At 40.9% G+C, this 20,249-nt stretch overlaps 2 non-coding genes across 2 annotated transcripts; one reads left to right on the forward strand and one right to left on the reverse strand.

The window, feature by feature from the left end:
* Positions 1-3,327: 3,327 nt before the first annotated feature.
* LOC130978549 (small nucleolar RNA R71) lies at positions 3,328-3,435 on the reverse strand. The gene has a single exon (XR_009086174.1). It is a non-coding gene; the product is annotated as a small nucleolar RNA R71 (small nucleolar RNA).
* Positions 3,436-18,748: 15,313 nt separating this feature from the next.
* Positions 18,749-18,852, forward strand: LOC130977373 (small nucleolar RNA R71). The gene has a single exon (XR_009085066.1). It is a non-coding gene; the product is annotated as a small nucleolar RNA R71 (small nucleolar RNA).
* The last annotated feature ends 1,397 nt before the right edge of the window (positions 18,853-20,249 follow it).

Below are 20,249 nucleotides of genomic sequence, written 5' to 3' on the forward strand. Positions count from 1 at the left end.
TACTCATCTCTGTACACCTTAGGCTACTAGTTTTCTATAAGTAGGACCTTTTACTATTGTATTGAGATATGGGGGTAGCTATCTTCATTTTTATGCTATCTTAGATCATTGGGAGGCTGGCCATTCGGCCATGCCTAGACCTTATGCTTATGTATTTTCAACGGTGGAGTTTCTACACACCATAGATTAAGGTGTGGAGCTCTGCTGTACCTCGAGTATTAATGCAATTACTATTGTTCTTCTATTCAATTCCGCTTGTTCTTTGTCCAAGATATCACTTGTTCTTCAACTTAATGAAGGTGATGATCGTCACGGATCATCACCATTCTCACTCATGAATAAAGTGACTGACAACCACTCTTGTTCTACAAGCATCTGAGGCTTAGTGAATATCTCTTGGATTCCTGATAACACGATGCATGGTTGATCGCCTGACAACCGAGTGCTCGCCTGACAAACGAGCCAGCCATTCCGTGAGATCAGAGTCTTCGTGGTATAGGCAAGAACTGATGGTGGCATTCAAGAGAATCCGGAAGGTCTAACCTTGTCTGTGGTATTCTGAGTAGGATTCAATGATTGAATGACTGTGACGTGCTTCAAACTCCTAGCAGGCTAGGGCGTTAGTGACAGACGCAAAAGAATCAATGGATTCTATTCCGGCCTGAACGAGAACCGACAGATGATTAGCCTATGCTGTGACAGAGCATCAGGGACGTATTTTCACTGAGAGGATGGGAGGTAGCTGCTGACAACAGTGAAACCCTACACGAGCTTGCCATGGAAAGGAGTAAGAAGGATTGGATGAAGGCAGTAGGAAAGCAGAGAGACGGAAGGGAAGGCATCTTCATACGCTTGTCTGAAGCTCTTACACCAATGATATACATAAGTATCTCTATCTTTATCTTTATGCTTTATTCGTTCATCACTATACCCATTTGAGTCTGCCTGACTGAGATCTACAAGATGACCATAGCTTGCTTCATACCACCAATCTCCGTGGATCGACCCTTACTCGCGTAAGGTTTATTACTTGGACGACCCAGTGCACTTGCTGGTTAGTTGTGCGAAGTTGTGTTTATGCCATGGTATTGAGCACCAAGTCTTTGGAGCCATTACTAGGGATTGTTTATGTTTTGAAAAGTATTGATCACAATTTCGTGCACCAAGTTTTTGGCGCCGTTGCCGGGGATTGTTCTTGTGTATGGACAACTGACGGTTCATCTTGTTGCTTAGATTAGGCATTTATTTTTTTTTGAAATTCTTGAAGGTGAATTCTAGAGTTTCATGATGATTTGTTGAAATCTGGCTGGCTGAGAAGCCATGTCTAATTCCATTGGACCGAGGTTTCAACTTATCATCACAAGAGCTTGATGATCTTTATCAATCTTGCTTTTGGAGCAGTGATTTGCTAAGGCTTGGCTGGCCTTTGGCCATGTCTAGTGTTTTGGACCGAAGCTTTCTTTGAAAGCTTGGCTGGCTGTGAAGCCATGTCTAATTCCTGGACCGGAGTCTTAGACTAGCATTGCACTGATTCCTGGAATTCTCATTAAGAATTTTGATATCTTTTTCCACTTAATTTTCGAAAAAAAAAAACACAAAAAAATTTAGAAAATCATAAAATCCAAAAATATTTCTTGTTTGAGTCTAGAGTCTCATCTTAAGTTTGGTGTCAAATGCATGTTTTTGTTATATTTTTCGAATCCATGCATGTATTTCTTTGTTTTGATCTTTGAATTCTATTGACTTGAGTATCTTTTGTGTTTCATATAGTGTCAGTAGTATACAAACTGCTAAGTTTGGTGTCTTGCATGCATTGCTATTTGATTCTTGTTGCATTTTGATTATTAAAAATCCAAAAATATTTTTAATTTGTGTCTTTTCAAGTCAATAATACAAAGAATTGAAGATTCAGAACATACTGCAGAGGAATTATACAGAAAAAGCTGGGCATTCAAAATGCCCAGTGAAGAAGACAGACTGGCGTTTAAACGCCAGCCAGGATACCTGGTTGGGCGTTTAACGCCCAAAAAGGGTGCATTTTGGGCGTTAAACGCCAGAATGTATACCATTTTGGGCGTTTAACGCTAGGATGGTGCTAGGAGGAAGATTTTGTTTTCAAAATCAATTTTTTTCAAGTTTTCAAAGTTTTTCAAAATCAAATCTTTTTCAAATCATATCCTTTCAATCAAATGTTTTCAAAATCAATTTCTTTCCTTTTTTAAAGATACTTACTAACAATTAATGATTTGATTGAACATCTCAAATTTGTTGCCTTTTTCTGTTGAGAAAGGTTTAATGTTTGAATCATATCTTTTCTTGTTAGGCAAGTCATTAATTTTCAAAATCAAATCTTTTTTTAAAATTTGTTTTCAAATCATATCTTTTCAAATTGTTTTCAAATCATATCTTCTCAATCACATCTTTTTAATCACATCTTTTTCAAATTAAGTTTTCAATCAAATCCTTTTGACTTCTAATTTCAAATCTTTTTCAAAAATCACTTGATTTCTTTTCCACTCTTATTTTCGAAAATCAATTAAGTGTTTTTTCAAAAATGTTTTCAAAATCTTCTAATTAATTTTTGAAAATTACTCCCCTCCTTCTCACATCCTTCTATTTATGGAGTACCACTCCTTCTCAATGCACAATTCGAACCTTATCTAATTAAAGTTCGAATTCTTCTTCTCCTTCTTCTTTCTATTTTTCTTTTTCCTCTGACACCTCAAGGAATCTCTATACTGTGACATAGAGGATTCCACGGTTTCTTGTTCTCTTCTCTTTCATATGAGCAGGAACAAAGACAAAGGCATTCTTGTTGAAGCTGACCCTGAACCCGAAAGGACCTTGAAGAGAAAGCTAAGAGAAGCCAAAGCACAACTCTCTGTAGAGGACCTGACCGAATTCTTCAAAGAAGAAGAAGACATGGCAGCCGAAAACAACAACAATGCAAACAATGCAAGGAAGGTGCTGGGTGACTTTACTGCACCTACTCCCGACTTCTATGGGAGAAGCATCTCTATCCCTGCCATTGGAGCAAACAACTTTGAGCTTAAGCCTCAATTAGTTTCTCTAATGCAACAGAATTGCAAATTCCATGGACTTCCAATGGAAGATCCTCATCAGTTCTTAGCTGAGTTCTTGCAAATCTGTGACACAGTCAAGACTAATGGGGTAGACCCTGAGGTCTATAGACTGATGCTATTCCCTTTTGCTGTAAGAGACAGAGCTAGAATATGGTTGGACTCTCAACCTAAAGAAAGCCTGGACTCTTGGGAAAAGCTAGTCAATGCCTTCTTGGCAAGGTTCTTTCCACCACAAAGATGGAGTAAGCTTAGAGTGGAGGTCCAAACCTTCAAACAGAAGGATGGAGAATCCCTCTATGAAGCTTGGGAAAGATACAAACAATTAATCAGAAAATGTCCCTCTGACATGCTTTCTGAATGGAGCATCATAGGTATTTTCTATGATGGTCTCTCTGAACTATCTAAGATGTCCTTGGATAGCTCTGCTGGAGGATCTCTTCATCTGAAGAAGACGCCTACAGAGGCTCAAGAGCTAATTGAAATGGTTGCAAATAACCAATTCATGTACACTTCTGAAAGGAATCCTGTGAATAATGGGACTAGTCAGAAGAGAGGAGTTCTTGAGATTGACACTCTGAATGCCATACTGGCTCAGAACAAGATATTGACTCAGCAAGTCAATTCGATTTCTCAAAGTCTGTCTGGAATGCAAAATGCACCTGGCAGTACTAAGGAAGCTTCATCTGAGGAAGAAGCTTATGATCCTGAAAACCCTTCAATGGAAGAGGTGAATTACCTAGGAGAACCCTATGGAAACACCTATAATTCTTCATGGAGAAATCACCCAAATTTCTCATGGAAGAATCAAGAGAGACCTCAACAAGGTTTCAATAACAATATGGTGGAAGAAACAGGCTTGGCAATAACAAGCCTTTTCCATCATCTTCTCAGCAACAGACAGAGAGTTCTAAGCAGAATACCTCTGACTTAGCAACAATGGTCTCTGATCTAATCAAAACCACTCAAAGTTCATGAATGAAACAAGGTCCTCCATCAGAAATTTGGAAGGACAAGTGGGACAGCTGAGCAAGAAAATTACTGAACTCCCTCCTAGTACTCTCCCAAGTAATACAGAAGAAAATCCAAAAGGAGAGTGCAAAGCCATAACCATGGCCGAATATGGAGAGGAAAGAGAGGAGGTGGACGCCACTGAGGAAGACCTCAATGGGCGTGCACCAACCTCCTCTGTGTTCCCCAATGAGGAACCATGGGAATTTGAGGCTCAAAATGAGACCATAGAGATTCCATTGGACTTACTTTTGCCTTTCATGAGCTCTGATGAGTATTCTTCCTCTGAAGAGGATGAGTATGTCACTGAAGAGCAAGTTGCTAAATACCTTGGAGCAATCATGAAGCTAAATGACAAGTTATTCGAAAATGAGACTTGGGAAGATGAACCTCCCTTGCTCACCAAAGAACTGGATGACTTGTCTAGGCAAAAATTACCTCAAAAGAGACAAGATCCTGGGAAGTTCTCCATACCTTGTACCATAGGCACCATGACCTTCAAGAAGGCCCTGTGTGACTTAGGGTCAAGTGTAAACCTCATGCCTCTCTCTGTAATGGAGAAGCTAGGGATCTTTGAGGTACAAGCTGCAAAAATCTCACTAGAGATGGCAGACAACTCAAGAAAACAAGCTTATGGACTTGTAGAGAATGTTTTGGTTAAGATTGAGGACCATTACATCCCTACTGATTTCATAGTCCTAGAGACTGGGAAGTGTATGGATGAATCCATCATCCTTGGCAGACCCTTCCTAGCCACAGCAAAGGCTGTGATTGATGTTGATAGAGGTGAACTAATCATTCAAGTGAATAAAGAATCCTTTGTGTTTAAGGCTCAAGGATATCCCTCTGTCACCATGGAGAGGAAGCATGAAGAGCTTCTCTCAAATCAGAGACAAACAGAGCCCCCACGGTCAAACTTTAAGTTTGGTGTTGGGAGGCCACAACCAAACTCTAAGTTTGGTGTTGAACCCCCACATTCAAACTCTAAGTTTGGTGTTGGAAGGTTCCAACATTGCTCTGAGTATCTGTGAGGCTCCATGAGAGCCCTCTGTCAAGCTACTGACATTAAAGAAGCGCTTGTTGGGAGGCAACCCAATGATTATATTTTATATATTTCTCTTTGTTATTTTATGTTTTTTGTAGGTTGATGATCATAAGAAGTCACAAAATCCATTGAAAAAGCAAAAACAGAATGAAAAACAGGAAGAAAAACAGCACACCCTGGAGGAAGAATTCACTGGCGTTTAAACGCCAGTGAAGCTAGCATTTGGGCGTTTAACGCCCAGTCTGGCACCATTCTGGGCGTTTAACGCCAGAAAGGGGCACCAGACTGGCGTTAAACGCCAGAAAAGGGCAACAACCTGGCGTTAAACGCCAGGAATGGGCACCAGCCCGGCGTTTAACGCCATAAATAGCTCAAAACGTGATTTTGAGCAACATTTGGTGCAGGGATGACTTTTCCTTGACACCACAGGATCTGTGGACCCCACAGGATCCCCACAAACCCCTCACCTATCAAATCCCATCTCTCTCTTCACCACTCACCTCCATAAAACCCCACTTACCACACCATCCGAATTCAAACCACTACTTCTTCCCCTTTTGGCCTAACCACAAGGCCATCTCCCTCTCCTCCATTTCTTCTTCTTCTACTCTCTTCTTTCTTCTTTTGCTCGAGGACGAGCAAACCTTTTAAGTTTGGTGTGGTAAAAGCATTGCTTTTTGTTTTTCCATAACCATTTATGGCATCCAAAGCCGGTTCAACTGAGAAGGCATGACCTCAAGCCCATCACTAAGAAAAGGATGGAGCAAACAAGAGACCCCTCTCATCAAGAGATCCCTGAGATACCTCAAGGGATGCACTTTCCTCCACAAGACTATTGGGAGCAAAGTAACACCTCCCTAGGAGAGTTGAGTTCCAATATGGGACAACTAAGGGTGGAGCACCAAGAACATGCCATCCTCCTCCATGAAATTGGAGAAGATCAAAGGATCATGAGAAAGGAGCAACAAAGACAAGGAAGAGACATTGAGGAGCTCAAGCACTCCATAGGATCTTTAAGAAGAAGAAAGAGCCGCCATCACTAAGGTGGACCCGTTCTTTAATCTCCTTGTTCTTTATTCTTCTGTTTTTCGAATTTTAGTGCTTTATGTTCATCCATGTTTGTGTCTTATGATCATTAGTGTCTTAGTGTCTATGCCTTAAAGCTATGAATATGAATCCATCACCTTTCTTAAATGAAAACTGTTTTTATTACAAAAGAACAAGAAGTACAGGATTTCAAATTCATCTTTAAAACTAGCTTAATTAGTTTGATGTGGTGGCAATACTTTTTGTTTTCTGAATGTATGCTTGAACAGTGCATATGTCTTTTGAATTTGTGGTTCATGAATGTTAAAATTGTTGGCTCTTGAAAGAATGATGAAAAAGGAGACATGTTACTGAGGATCTGAAAAATCATAAAAATGATTCTTGAAGCAAGAAAAAGCAGTGAATACAAAAAAAAAAAGGAGAAGCAGAAAAACGAAAAAAAAAAGGGAGAAAGAAAAAAAGAAAAAGAAAGAAATAAAGTTGTGATCCAAGGCAAAAAGAGTGTGCTTAAGAACCCTGGACACCTCTAATTGGGGACTTTAGCAAAGCTGAGTCACAATCTGAAAAGGTTCACCCAATTATGTGTCTGTGGCATGTATGTATCCGGTGGTAATACTGGAAGACAGAGTGCTTTGGGCCACGGCCAAGACTCATAAAGTAGCTGTGTTCAAGAATCATCATACTTAACTAGGAGAATCAATAACACTATCTGGATTCTGAGTTCCTAAAGAAGCCAATCATTCTGAATTTCAAAGGATAAAGTGAGATGCCAAAACTGTTCGGAGGCCAAAAAGCTACTAGTCCTGCTCATCTAATTTGGAGCTTAGTTTCATTGATAATTTGGAGTCTATAGTATATTCTCTTCTTTTTATCTTATTTGATTTTCAGTTGCTTGGGGACAAGCAACAATTTAAGTTTGGTGTTGTGATGAGCGGATAATTTGTACGCTTTTTGGCATTGTTTTTAGTATGTTTTTGGTAGTTTTAGTTGAGTTTTTATTATATTTTTATTAGTTTTTAGTTAAAATTCACTTTTCTGGACTTTACTATGAGTTTGTGTGTTTTTCTGTGATTTCAGGTATTTTCTGGCTGAAATTGAGGGACCTGAGCAAAAATCTGATCCAGAGACTCAAAAGGACTGCAGATGCTGTTGGATTCTGACCTCCCTGCACTCGAAGTAGATTTTCTGGAGCTACAGAAGCCCAATTGGCGCGCTCTCAACGGCGTTGGAAAGTAGACATCCTGGGCTTTCCAGCAATATATGATAGTCCATACTTTGCCCAAGATTTGATGGCCCAAACCGGCATTCAAAGTCACCTACAGAAATCCCAGCGTTAAACGCCGGAACTGGCACCTAAATGGGAGTTAAACGCCCAAACTGGCACCAAAATGGGAGTTAAACGCCAAGAAGAGTCTCTACACGAAAAATGCTTCATTGCTCAGCCCAAGCACACACCAAGTGGGCCCGGAAGTGGGTTTTTATGTCATTTACTCATCTCTGTACACCCTAGGTTACTAGTTTTCTATATATAGGACCTTTTACTATTGTATTTTCATCTTTGGACATCTAGTTCTTAGATCAGATCTTGGTTCTTCTGGTTCCCTCTCTAGGGGCCGAAACCAATGATCACTTTTGTTCTTATGTATTTTCAACGGTGGAGTTTCTACACACCATAGATTAAGGTGTGGAGCTCTGCTGTACCTCGAGTATTAATGCAATTACTATTGTTCTTCCATTCAATTCCGCTTGTTCTTTGTCCAAGATATCACTTGTTCTTCAACATGATGAAGGTGATGATTGACGTCCATCACCATTCTCACTCATGAACAAGGTGACTGACAACCATTCTTGTTCTACAAGCATCTGAGGCTTAGTGAATATCTCTTGGATTCTTTAATCGGAATCTTCGTGGTATAGGCAGGACCTGATGGCGGCATTCAAGAGAATCCGGAAGGTCTAAACCTTGTCTGTGGTATTCTGAGTAGGATTCAATGATTGAATGACTGTGACGTGCTTCAAACCTGTAACCTACTGGGCGTTAGTGACAGACGCAAAAGAGTGATTCTATTCCGGTAGGGGAGGGAACCAAACCGGTGATTGGCAGTACTGTGACAGAGTGCGTGCATTAGCTTTCACTGCGAGGATGGGAGGTAGCCATTGACAACGGTGAAACCCTACACGAGCTTGCCATGGAAAGGAGTAAGAAGGATTGGATGAAGACAGTAGGAAAGCAGAGAGACGGAAGGGAAGGCATCTTCATATGCTTGTCTGAAGCTCTTACACCAATGATATACATAAGTATCTCTATCTTTATCTTTATGTTATTTTCGTTCATCATCTATACCCATTTGAGTCTGCCTGACTGAGATTTACAAGGTGACCATAGCTTGCTTCATACCAACAATCTCCGTGGGATCGACCCTTACTCACGTAAGGTATTACTTGGACGACCCAGTGCACTTGCTGGTTAGTTGTGCGAAGTTGTGTTTATGCCATGGTATTGAGCACCAAGTCTTTGGAGCCATTACTAGGGATTGTTTATGTTTTGAAAAGTATTGATCACAATTTCGTGCACCAGTTATTCAGTTGGAGTTGACATAGAAGGAGATACCCCCATTGATGAGGACAAGCCCATCACCAAGAAAAGGATGGAGCACACAAGAGACCCCTCTCATCAAGAGATCCCTGAGATGCCTCAAGGGATGTACTTCCCTCCACAAGACTATTGGGAGCAAGTAAACACCTCCCTAGGAGAATTGAGTTCCAACATGGGACAACTAAGGGTGGAGCATCAAGAACACTCCATTCTCCTCCATGAAATTAGAGAAGATCAAAGAATCATGAGAGAGGAGCAACAAAGGCAAGGAAGAGACATTGAGGAGCTCAAGCACTCCATAGGATCTTCAAGAGGAAGAAAGAGCCGCCATCACTAAGGTGGACCCGTTCTTTGATTTCCTTGCTCTTTATTCTTCTGTTTTTCAAATTCTATGCTTATGTTTATCCATGTTTGTGTCTTGTGATCATTAGTGTCTTAGTGTCTATGCCTTAAAGTTATGAATGTCCTATGAATCCATCACCTTTCTTGAAAAAAAACGTGCTTAATTGAAAAGGAAAGAATTGCATGAATTCTGAATTTTATAGCAGTTTAATTATTTTGATGTGGTGGCAACACTTTTGTTCTCTGAATGTATGCTTGAACAGTGCATATGTCTTTTGAATTTGTGGTTCATGAATGTTGGCTCTTGAAAGAATGATGAAAAAGGAGACATGTTACTGAGGATCTGAAAAATCATAAAAATGATTCTTGAAGCAAGAAAAAGCAGTGAATACAAAAAAAAAATAAAAAAGAGAGAAAAACCGAAAAAAAAAAAGAGAAAAGAAAGAAAAAGAAAGAAATAAAGTTGTGATCCAAGGCAATAAGAGTGTGCTTAAGAACCCTGGACACCTCTAATTGGGGACTTTAGCAAAGCTGAGTCACAATCTGAAAAGGTTCACCCAATTATGTGTCTGTGGCATGTATGTATCCGGTGGTAATACTGGAAGACAGAGTGCTTTGGGCCACGGCCAAGACTCAATAAGTAGCTGTGTTCAAGAATCATCATACTTAACTAGGAGAATCAATAACACTATCTGGATTCTGAGTTCCTAAAGAAGCCAATCATTCTGAATTCCAAAGGATAGAGTGAGATGCCAAAACTATTCAGAGGCAAAAAGCTAAAAGCCCCGCTCATCTAATTAATACTGATCTTCATAGATGTTTTTGGAGTTCATTGCATATTCTCTTCTTTTTATCTTATTTGATCTTCAGTTGCTTGGGGACAAGCAACAATTTAAGTTTGGTGTTGTGATGAGCGGATAATTTATACACTTTTTGGCATTGTTTTTAGTATGATCTAGTTAGTTTTTAGTATATTTTTATTAGTTTTTAGTTAAAATTCACTTTTCTGGACTTTATTATGAGTTTGTGTGTTTTTCTGTGATTTCAGGTATTTTCTGGCTGAAATTGAGGGATCTGAGCAAAAATCTGATTCAGAGACTGAAAAGGACTGCAGATGCTGTTGGATTCTGACCTCCCTGCACTCGAAGTGGATTTTCTGGAGCTACAGAAGCCCAATTGGCGCGCTCTCAACGGCGTTGGAAAGTAGACATCCTGGGCTTTCCAGCAATATATAATAGTCCATACTTTGCCCAAGATTTGATGGCCCAAACCGGCGTTCAAAGTCACCTCAAGAAATCCCAGCGTTAAACGCTGGAACTGGCACCCAAATGGGAGTTAAACGCCCAAACTGGCATAAAAGCTGGCGTTTAACTCCAAGAAGAGTCTCTACACGAAAATACTTCATTGCTCAGCCCAAGCACACACCAAGTGGGCCCGGAAGTGGATTTTTATGTCATTTACTCATCTCTGTACACCTTAGGCTACTAGTTTTCTATAAGTAGGACCTTTTACTATTGTATTGAGATATGGGGGTAGCTATCTTCATTTTTATGCTATCTTAGATCATTGGGAGGCTGGCCATTCGGCCATGCCTAGACCTTATGCTTATGTATTTTCAACGGTGGAGTTTCTACACACCATAGATTAAGGTGTGGAGCTCTGCTGTACCTCGAGTATTAATGCAATTACTATTGTTCTTCTATTCAATTCCGCTTGTTCTTTGTCCAAGATATCACTTGTTCTTCAACTTAATGAAGGTGATGATCGTCACGGATCATCACCATTCTCACTCATGAATAAAGTGACTGACAACCACTCTTGTTCTACAAGCATCTGAGGCTTAGTGAATATCTCTTGGATTCCTGATAACACGATGCATGGTTGATCGCCTGACAACCGAGTGCTCGCCTGACAAACGAGCCAGCCATTCCGTGAGATCAGAGTCTTCGTGGTATAGGCAAGAACTGATGGCGGCATTCAAGAGAATCTGGAAGGTCTAACCTTGTCTGTGGTATTCTGAGTAGGATTCAATGATTGAATGACTGTGACGTGCTTCAAACTCCTAGCAGGCTAGGGCGTTAGTGACAGACGCAAAAGAATCAATGGATTCTATTCCGGCCTGAACGAGAACCGACAGATGATTAGCCTATGCTGTGACAGAGCATCAGGGACGTATTTTCACTGAGAGGATGGGAGGTAGCTGCTGACAACAGTGAAACCCTACACGAGCTTGCCATGGAAAGGAGTAAGAAGGATTGGATGAAGGCAGTAGGAAAGCAGAGAGACGGAAGGGAAGGCATCTTCATACGCTTGTCTGAAGCTCTTACACCAATGATATACATAAGTATCTCTATCTTTATCTTTATGCTTTATTCGTTCATCACTATACCCATTTGAGTCTGCCTGACTGAGATCTACAAGATGACCATAGCTTGCTTCATACCACCAATCTCTGTGGGATCGACCCTTACTCGCGTAAGGTTTATTACTTGGACGACCCAGTGCACTTGCTGGTTAGTTGTGCGAAGTTGTGTTTATGCCATGGTATTGAGCACCAAGTCTTTGGAGCCATTACTAGGATTGTTTATGTTTTGAAAAGTATTGATCACAATTTCGTGCACCAAAGAACGACGAAAGCAACAACCAACCTGAAAAAAAAGAGAAAGCTCCGAAGAAATTGAAGACAGAAAGACAGAATCCGGAGTCGCCTTTCGAGCAAAGAAAGCACCAACAACCACTAAACGGCGTCGCAAGGAGAAACGCGAAAATGCAAGTCTTAGGCAACACAGAAAGGTAGAAAGAAAAGGGGAAGTTACAGCAAGTGAGAAACAGAGAAGAGAAAACCGTTTTTTATGTGAAGTTCAAAAATGAAAGAGGCAAAAGAAACAGAGCATTAAAGGAATTAATGAGGTTATTAAAACCCTCAAACATTCCCAAAGCAAGGGGACGCGCGTTTTTTCAAAAGATAAAGGAAAAGAAAGACGTTCCGCATTCAGAGGAATCACTACACAGAAGAAGTCGACAAATGCTCGAGTTCGGCTACACCCAAGAAGGATTGAAGTCCTAAAACAAAGAACTCGACCTCAAGGGGAAGACCACACTCGAGCAGGGGCACTGTTCATACCCTGGGTCGAGCTGTCCGACCCGGGTTGTTTGGCAACAAGTCAACCGACCTCTTCAGGACAAAACTACCCGACCTCTTCTCAAAGAGTTCGGCCAAATCACCAGGAAAGCCCAAAAAAGGGCCCAAACAGAGGAACACAACCCAAATCCAAAGGTAGCCCAAGCCTATAGAGAGACGGTTCCCTTGAAGATAAGATAACTCTACCCAAAGATAAAGATAAGATAACTATCTTATCTCCAGAAAGATCACTCTACCACATTATAAATACACTGGAGCACCCAGGTATAACTCATACTCTGATTCTACTAAAAACCTGCTTAATACCCTTGCTAACTTAGGCATCGGAGTCCCTTGCAGGTACAACCACCCTCTGGTGACGAAGGATCAGTAGCATTGCCGGTCCAACAAGTCGGACACGACAGCTCCGGCCACCACGCACCAGCCGGACACATCATCTCCGATCAACACAGAAGATCTCGTCCGAAGATTGACCTACAGTTTCAGGTAACCCTCGGAATATTGGCGCTGTTGCCGGGGAACCTGGAAGTCATCCCATCACCATGGCGGACAACCAGGACAACGATCACAACTCTGATTTGGAAAATCGAACACCACACAAGAACGCGGAGGTTACACTGGATGATACTTCTCAACCTAACAAAGACAAGAACTCCCCAAGCACGGGAGCCATGGAAGCACTTCAGGATAGCCTGAAACAACTCGAAAAAGAGGTTGAATATCAACGGGAAGCCGAAAGAGATTTGCGAAGAGAACTTAGGCGACGTCGCGAAGAGAAGCTTGGCATATAATGGCATCTGTTCAAGTGCTTCTAAGAAGGGAATATTGATGCTGAGTGTCTTGAATATGTCCAGGAATTTTAAATATTGCTTATCCTCATTCTCTTTCTTGAACCTTTGAGGATATGGAAGTTTGGGGACATATGGCTTCACCCCTTCCTTCTTCTCTTGTAGCTGTGGTTCAAGGATGTTCTTGTCTCCCTTTGAACTTTTTGCATTCTTGGTTTTCTGACCTTCTTCCCTTCTCTCCTCTGTCTCTTCTTGTGGAACTTCTCTGTTGTGTTCTTCCTGATTGATGGCTCCCTTTTCTATAGTCTTCTCACTTTCCACTATGATTATTTTGCACTCCTCTCACTTTGTAGCTTTTCCTTTGTCTCTTGGGTTGTCTTTAGTGGCACTAGGGAAGGCATTTGCTCTTTTCTCACCTATTTCTGAAATTTTCTTAGCCATTTTCCCTATGTGTCTTTCAAGGTTTTTGATTGAGGCCTTGGTGCACGAAATTGCAATCACACTTTTGCAATCCCGCACAACTAACCAGCAAGTGCACTGGGTCGTCCAAGTAATACCTTACGTGAGTAAGGGTCGATCCCACGGAGACTGTTGGTATGAAGCAAGCTATGGTCACCTTGTAAATCTCAGTCAGGCAGACTCAAATGGGTATAGTGATAAACGAATAAAGCATAAAGATAAAGATAGAGATACTTATGTATATCATTGGTGTAAGAGCTTCAGACAAGCGTATGAAGATGCCTTCCCTTCCGTCTCTCTGCTTTCCTACTGCCTTCATCCAATCCTTCTTACTCCTTTCCATGGCAAGCTCGTGTAGGGTTTCACTGTTGTCAGCAGCTACCTCCCATCCTCGCAGTGAAAGCTAATGCTCACGCACTCTGTCACAGTACGGCCAATCACCGGTTCGGTTCCCGCTCCTACTGGAATAGAATCCCTCTTTTGCGTCTGTCACTAACGCCCAGCAGGTTAGAGTTTGAAGCACATCACAGTCATTCAATCATTGAATCCTACTCAGAATACCACAGACAAGGTTAGACCTTCCGGATTCTCTTGAATGCAGCCATCGGGTCCTGCCTATACCACGAAGATTCCGATTAAAGAATCCAAGAGATATTCACTAAGCCTCGAATGCTTGTAGAACAAGAGTGGTTGTCAGTCACTTTGTTCATGGGTGAGAATGATGATGGGCGTCAATCATCACCTTCATCAAGTTGAAGAACAAGTGATATCTTGGACAAAGAACAAGCGGAATTGAATAGAAGAACAATAGTAATTGCATTAATACTCGAGGTACAGCAGAGCTCCACACCTTAATCTATGGTGTGTAGAAACTCCACCGTTGAAAATACATAAGAACAAAAGTGATCATTGGTTTCGGCCCCAGAGAGGGAACCAGAAGAACAAAGATGAAAATACAATAGTAAAAGGTCCTATATATAGAAAACTAGTAACCTAGGGTGTACAGAGATGAGTAAATGACATAAAAATCCACTTCCGGGCCCACTTGGTGTGTGCTTGGGCTGAGCAATGAAGCATTTTTCGTGTAGAGACTCTTCTTGGCGTTTAACTCCCGTTTTGGTGCCAGTTTGGGCGTTTAACTCCCATTCTTGTGCCAGTTTGGGCGTTTAACGCTGGAAATTCTGAGGGTGACTTTGAACGCCGGTTTGGGCCATCAAATCTTGGGCAAAGTATAGACTATCATATATTGCTGGAAATCCCAGGATGTCTACTTTCCAACGCCGTTGAGAGCGCGCCAATTGGGCTTCTGTAGCTCCAGAAAATCCACTTCGAGTGCAGGGAGGTCAGAATCCAACAGCATCTGCAGTCCTTTTGAGTCTCTGGATCAGATTTTTGCTCAGATCCCTCAATTTCAGCCAGAAAATACCTGAAATCACAGAAAAACACACAAACTCATAGTAAAGTCCAGAAAAGTGAATTTTAACTAAAAACTAATAAAAATATAATAAAAACTCAACTAAAACTACCAAAAACATACTAAAAACAATGCCAAAAAGCGTACAAATTATCCGCTCATCACAACACCAAACTTAAATTGTTGCTTGTCCTCAAGCAACTGAAAATCAAATAAGATAAAAAGAAGAGAATATACTATAGACTCCAAATTATCAATGAAACTAAGCTCCAAATTAGATGAGCGGGACTAGTAGCTTTTTGCCTCCGAACAGTTTTGGCATCTCACTTTATCCTCTGAGGTTCAGAATGATTGGCTTCTTTAGGAACTCAGAATCCAGATAGTGTTATTGATTCTCCTAGTTAAGTGTGATGATTCTTGAATACAGCTACTTATTGAGTCTTGGCCGTGGCCCAAAGCACTCTGTCTTCCAGTATTACCACCGGATATATACATGCCACAGACACATAATTGGGTGAACCTTTTTAGATTGTGACTCAGCTTTGCTAAAGTCCCCAATTAGAGGTGTCCAGGGTTCTTAAGCACACTCTTATTGCCTTGGATCACAACTTTATTTCTTTCTTTCTTTTTCTCTTTCTCCCTTTTTTTTCCGTTTTTCTCCTTCTTTTTTTTTGTATTCACTGCTTTTTCTTGCTTCAAGAATCATTTTTATGATTTTTCAGATCCTCAGTAACATGTCTCCTTTTTCATCATTCTTTCAAGAGCCAACAATTTTAACATTCATGAACCACAAATTCAAAAGACATATGCACTGTTCAAGCATACATTCAGAAAACAAAAAGTATTGTCACCACATCAAACTAATTAAGCTAGTTTTAAAGATGAATTTGAAATCCTGTACTTCTTGTTCTTTTGTGATAAAAATAGTTTTTATTTAAGAAAGGTGATGGATTCATATTCATAGCTTTAAGGCATAGACACTAAGACACTAATGATCATAAGACACAAACATGGATAAACATAAAGCACTAAAAATTTCGAAAAACAGAAAAATAAAGAACAAGGAGATTAAAGAACGGGTCCACCTTAGTGATGGCGGCTCTTTCTTTCTCTTGAAGATCCTATGGAGCGCTTGAGCTCCTCAATGCCTCTTCCTTGTCTTTGTTGCTCCTCTCTCATGATCCTTTGATCTTCTCCAATTTCATGGAGGAGGATGGCATGTTCTTGGTGCTCCACCCTTAGTTGTCCCATGTTGGAACTTAATTTTCCTAGGGAGGTGTTAATTTGCTCCCAGTAGTCTTGTGGAGGAAAGTGCATCCCTTGAGGTATCTCAGGGATTTCTTGATGAGAGGGGTCTCTTGTTTGCTCCATCTTCTTCTTAGTGATGGGCTTGAGGTTATGCCTTCTCAGTTGAACCGGCTTTGGATGCCATAAATGGTTATGGAAAAACAAAAAGCAATGCTTTTACCACACCAAACTTAAAAGGTTTGCTCGTCCTCGAGCAAAAGAAGAAAGAAGAGAGTAGAAGAAGAAGAAATGGAGGAGAGGGAGATGGCCTTGTGGTTAGGCCAAAAGGGGAAGAAATAGTGGTTTGAATTCGGATGGTGAGGTAAGTGGGGTGAGTGGTGAAGAGAGAGATGGGATTTGATAGGTGAGGGGTTTGTGGGGATCCTGTGGGGTCCACAGATCCTTAGGTGTCAAGGAAAAGTCATCCCTGCACCAAATGGCATCAAAATCCACGTTTTGAGCCATTTCTGGCGTTAAACGCCGGGCTGGTGCCCATTCCTGGCGTTTAACGCCAGGTTGTTGCCCTTTACTGGCGTTTAATGCCAGTCTGGTGCCCCTTTCTGGCGTTAAACGCCCAGAATGGTGCCAGACTGGGCGTTAAACGCCCAACAGCTAGCATTACTGGCATTTGAACGCCAGCTTCTTCTCCTCCAGGGTGTGCTGTTTTTCTTCCTATTTTTCATTCTGTTTTTGCTTTTTTCATTGTTTTTGTGACTTCTTATGATCATCAACCTACAAAAAAGATAAAATAACAAAAGAAAATAGTTAACTATAAAACATTGGGTTGCCTCCCAACAAGCGCTTCTTTAATGTCATTAGCTTGACAGATGGCTCTCATTGAGCCTTACAAATGATCAGAGCAATGTGGGAACCTCCCAACACCAAACTTAGAGTTTGAATGTGGGGGTTCAACACCAAACTTAGAGTTTGGTTGTGGCCTCCCAACACCAAACTTAGAGTTTGACTGTGGGGGCTCTGTTTGTCTCTGATTTGAGAGAAGCTCTTCATGCTTCTTCTCCATGGTGACAGAGGGATATCCTTGAGCCTTAAACACCAAGGATTCTTCATTCACTTGAATGATTAGTTCACCTCTATCAACATCAACCACAGCCTTTGCTGTGGCTAGGAAGGGTCTGCCAAGGATGATGGATTCATCCATGCACTCCCCAGTCTCTAGGACTACGAAATCAGTAGGGATGTAATGGTCTTCAACTATTACCAGAACATCCTCTACAAGTCCATAGGCTTGTTTTCTTGAGTTGTCTGCCATCTCTAGTGAGATTTTTGCAGCTTGCACCTCAAAGATCCCTAATTTCTCCATTACAGAGAGGGGCATGAGGTTTACACTTGACCCTAAGTCACACAAGGCCTTCTTGAAGGTCATGGTGCCTATGGTACAAGGTATAGAAAACTTCCCAGGATCCTGCCTCTTTTGAGGCAGTTTCTGCCTAGACAAGTCATCCAGTTCTTTGGTGAGCAAGGGGGGTTCATCTTCCCAAGTCTCATTTCCAAATAACTTGTCATTTAGCTTCATGATTTCTCCAAGGTATTTAGCAACTTGCTCTTCAGTGACATACTCATCCTCTTCAGAGGAAGAATACTCATCAGAGCTCATGAAAGGCAGAAGTAAGTCCAATGGAATCTCTATGATCTCATTTTGAGCCTCAGATTCCCATGGTTCCTCATTGGGGAACGCATTGGAGGTCAGTGCACGCCCATTGAGGCCTTCCTCAGTGGCGTCCACTTCCTCTCTTCCCTCTCTAGATTCGGCCATGGTTATGGCTTTGCACTCTCCTTTTGGATTTTCTTCTGTATTGCTTGGAAGAGTACTAGGAGGGAGTTCAGTAATTTTCTTACTCAGCTGTCCCACTTGTGCCTCCAAATTCCTAATGGAGGACCTTGTTTCAGTCATGAAACTTTGAGTGGTTTTGATTAGATCAGAGACTATGGTTGCTAAATCAGAGGTATTCTGCTTAGAACTCTCTGTCTGTTGCTGAGAAGATGATGGAAAAGGCTTGTTATTGCCAAGCCTATTTCTTCCACCATTATTGTTATTGAAACCTTGTTGAGGTCTCTCTTGATTCTTCCTTGAGAAATTTGGGTGATTTCTCCATGAAGAATTATAGGTGTTTCCATAGGGTTCTCCTAGGTAATTCACCTCTTCCATGGAAGGGTTCTCAGGATCATAAGCTTCTTCTTCAGATGAAGCTTCCTTAGTACTGCCAGGTGCATTTTGCATTCCAGACAGACTTTGAGAAATCAAATTGACTTGTTGAGTCAATATCTTGTTCTGAGCCAATATGGCATTCAGAGCATCAATCTCAAGAACTCCTTTCTTCTGATTTGTCCCATTGTTCACAGGATTCCTTTCAGAAGTGTACATGAATTGGTTATTTGCAACCATTTCAATTAGCTCTTGAGCTTCTGTAGGCGTCTTCTTCAAATGAAGAGATCCTCCAGCAGAGCTATCCAAAGACATCTTGGATAGTTCAGAGAGACCATCATAGAAAATACCTATGATGCTCCATTCAGAAAGCATGTCAGATGGACATTTTCTGATTAATTGTTTGTATCTTTCCCAAGCTTCATAGAGGGATTCTCCATCCTTCTGTCTGAAGGTTTGGACTTCCACTCTAAGCTTACTCAATTTTTGAGGTGGAAAGAACTTTGTCAAGAAGGCATTGACTAGCTTTTCCCAAGAGTCCAGGCTTTCTTTAGGTTGAGAGTCCAACCATATTCTAGCTCTGTCTCTTACAGCAAAAGGGAATAGCATCAGTCTGTAGACCTCAGGGTCAACCCCATTAGATTTGCAAGAACTCAGCTAAAAACTGATGAGGATCTTCCATTGGAAGTCCATGGAACTTGCAATTCTGTTGCATTAGAGAAACTAATTGAGGCTTAAGCTCAAAGTTGTTTGCTCCAATGGCAGGGATAGAGATGCTTCTCCCATAGAAATCGAGAGTAGGTGCAGTAAAGTCACCCAGCACCTTCCTTGCATTGTTGGCATTGTTGTTGTTTTCGGCTGCCATGTCTTCTTCTTCTTTGAAGAATTCGGTCAGGTCCTCGATAAAGGTTTGTGCCTTAGCTTCTCTTAGCTTTCGCTTCAAGGTCCTTTCAGGTTCAGAGTCAGCTTCAACAAGAATGCCTTTGTCTTTGTTCCTGCTCATATGAAAGCGAAGAGAACAAGAAAATATGGAATCCTCTATGTCACAGTATAGAGATTCCTTGAGGTGTCAGAGGAAGAAAAATGGAAGACAGAGGTAGAAAATTCGAACTTATCAAAGAAGATGGAGTTCGAATTTTGCATTAAGGAATAGTGTTAGTCCATAAATAGAAGGATGTGAGAAGAAGGGAAGTAATTTTCGAAAATTTAAGTAAAAGATTTTGAAAACATTTTGAAAAACACTTAATTGATTTTCGAAAATAAGAGTGGAAAAGAAATCAAGTGATTTTTTGAAAAAGATTTTTAAATTAGAAATCAAAAAGATTTGATTGAAAACTATTTTGAAAAAGATGTGGTTAAGAAGATATGATTGGTTTTAAAAAGATGTGATTGAGAAGATATGATTTGAAAACAATTTTAAAAGATATGATTTGAAAACAATTTGAAAAGATATGATTTTAAAAATTTATGACTTGCCTAACAAGAAAAGATATGATTCAAACATAAAACCTTCCTCAACAGAAAAGGCAAAAAATGTTCAATCAAATCATTAATTGTTAGTAAGTATCTTTGAAAAAGGAAAGAAATTGATTTTGAAAGCCTTTGATTGAAAGGATATGATTTGAAAAAGATTTGATTTTGAAAAACTTTGAAAACTTGAAAAAAAAATTGATTTGAAAACAAAATCTTCCCCCTTGTGCCATCCTGGCGTTAAACGCCCAGAATGGTGCACATTCTGGCGTTTAACGCCCAAACTACTACCCTTTTGGGCGTTAAACGCCCAACCAGGTACCCTGGCTGGCGTTTAAACGCCAGTCTGTCCTTCTTCACTGGGCGTTTTGAACGCCCAGCTTTTTCTATGCAATTCCTCTGCT

This window comes from Arachis stenosperma, chromosome 4 (genome assembly GCF_014773155.1).
Source record: "Arachis stenosperma cultivar V10309 chromosome 4, arast.V10309.gnm1.PFL2, whole genome shotgun sequence".
Classification (NCBI taxonomy): domain Eukaryota; kingdom Viridiplantae; phylum Streptophyta; class Magnoliopsida; order Fabales; family Fabaceae; genus Arachis; species Arachis stenosperma.